This window comes from Ruditapes philippinarum, unplaced genomic scaffold (genome assembly GCF_026571515.1).
Source record: "Ruditapes philippinarum isolate M1 unplaced genomic scaffold, ASM2657151v2 ctg8961_1_1_1_1, whole genome shotgun sequence".
In the NCBI taxonomy this organism is placed as follows: domain Eukaryota; kingdom Metazoa; phylum Mollusca; class Bivalvia; order Venerida; family Veneridae; genus Ruditapes; species Ruditapes philippinarum.
In genome coordinates, this window is record NW_026861394.1 from 91,520 (window position 1) to 93,522 (window position 2,003).

General features: G+C 34.2%; 1 long non-coding RNA gene across 1 annotated transcript; it reads right to left on the reverse strand.

Annotated features, from left to right (window-relative positions):
* Window positions 1-302: 302 nt before the first annotated feature.
* On the reverse strand, window positions 303-1,430 carry LOC132715494 (uncharacterized). The gene is made up of 2 exons (XR_009623691.1): window positions 1,358-1,430; window positions 303-1,007 (listed from the first exon to the last, which is right to left on the reverse strand). It is a non-coding gene; the product is annotated as an uncharacterized LOC132715494 (long non-coding RNA).
* Between the last annotated feature and the right edge of the window lie 573 nt (window positions 1,431-2,003).

Sequence of the window (2,003 nt, forward strand, 5' to 3'; positions counted from 1 at the left end):
ACAGAAATGACCGGGTGTTCATAATCCCCTTGATGGATAGTCAAAATCCCCTTGGCAAAAATGATGGGGTGGTCAAAATCCCCTCAACTTGTGAAAAACAACCCCCTTTACTCAATATTCTTTTTCCTTTGATCTTTTGTCACTCCAGCTAAACTATTGTGTTACATAAAGAAATGTTGCAAACAGCAATTACATTGAGTAGAGGAAAGAGTATGGAGTATACTTTAGCAATATAATACAGGTTATTTTTAAATACTCCAATGTTGTCATTTTCATGTTAATATAAAATATAAAACCAGACATAATATTTCACTCTTATTTATTTTCTGACAGCACATTTTACATATGTTAGCACATTCACAGAATTTACATAGCACCGACATTATTTTATTCTGATAATCTGTCCCAGAGCACCCAAGAAGTCTTCAAGGGATTTAATGCCACTTGCGTACTGTGAGCACAAAACTTTCAGTCTCTGCTGGTGAGCTTTAGTGGCCTTCTTCACTCGTTTCTGTAGAAGTTCACCACGATTACATCTCAGAATTTCAGCTGCCACCATTTTTTGCATCCTTTTCAACACATTGCACAACTGTCCAAAGTGAAGGATTTGAATGTCCAACAAGGTGCTTAAACCCATTGTTCCAATATTCACACTGGTTATTTGTTCTATCCTGGTCAGTCATTGTGGCACTGTGCACATTCCAAATTGGTGGAGGAAATCTTGGAGAGGAGCGTCGGAACCTCATATTTCCATTAGCAGTGATGACTGCGCGAAAGGATCCATTTACATAGTTGGAGTCAAAATACTCAACCAGACACTGTAGATGATCTGGGGCCTGTTCACGTAGTAACGTCAAGCCTTCTTGCACATCGCTGCATGGAAGAAACGCCAGACCGTCAAGCTTTCCGCAGAAGGATTTCACATCATCATCATTGTTGTAGTCAGACTGAAGACCCTCTGCTTGCACTCTTCTCCAAGTAGCTTGGGTTAGATGGTAAAAACATCCCTAGATGGTGTAAAAAAAAAAGGTTTTAATATGCTGTTTAAATAGTCTTTTACATATTATAATACAATTAAACAAGAATATGAATGATATATATATTGAATGATTCATTTTCAGCAACTTTTATCCTGATTCAACGTCAGACATGTTAAAGGCTTGTATAATTATTAACAGAAATTTGGTTTCATTTATTTTTTTTATTTAATGAAATAAATGGTTTCATTTATTTTTTTTAATTTTTTTTTTTATTTTTTTTCATTTAGCAATGAAATAAATGGTTTCATTTAATTTTTTTTATTTTACTTCATTTAACATTGAAATAAATTATTTCAAATGATCTTATTTTTTATTACCTGGATATGAATGTTGCTGGCCAATACAGTTCTCACAGCATTGTGTATAGCTATCTCATAGTCTGCCATAATTGCAATGATTAATTATAATCAACTATCATTTATTTGTTTGTATTTTACAATTTTCTCAGCAATAATAACATCAATAAAGGGTGTCATTATTAACTGGCTGTGACAAACATACACCTTTTAATTGTTTGTATGCTTTTCTCTTTTTTTCCAGCAATTCTTGAAGCAGTTGGTTCTTAAATTCATTGAACTAAAAAGAAAAATAAGAAAAGAAATTATTTGAGGGGATTTTGACTACCCACTGAGGGGATTATGACCACCCCTTTATTTTTGCCAAGGGGATTATGATAACCCTGTCATTTCTGTTGAGGGGATTTCGATCACTATGTCGTTTATCAACCAAGGGGATTATGATCAAGGGGATTTTGAGCGTCTCCCGAAACTATTCAAATCCAAGTTAAATTTCACATATAATGTGCCGTTTAAGACTGATTTTGCAGTATTTTATCACCATATCTCTACTGCGTTACTAACGCAGTTAGGGCTACCTTTGCTTATGTTGACCTTTTTTGGTATTTTTCTTGGACTGTAAGTGCCGATTGCAATATGTAAATTACTTTATTTGTTCCCCTCACAA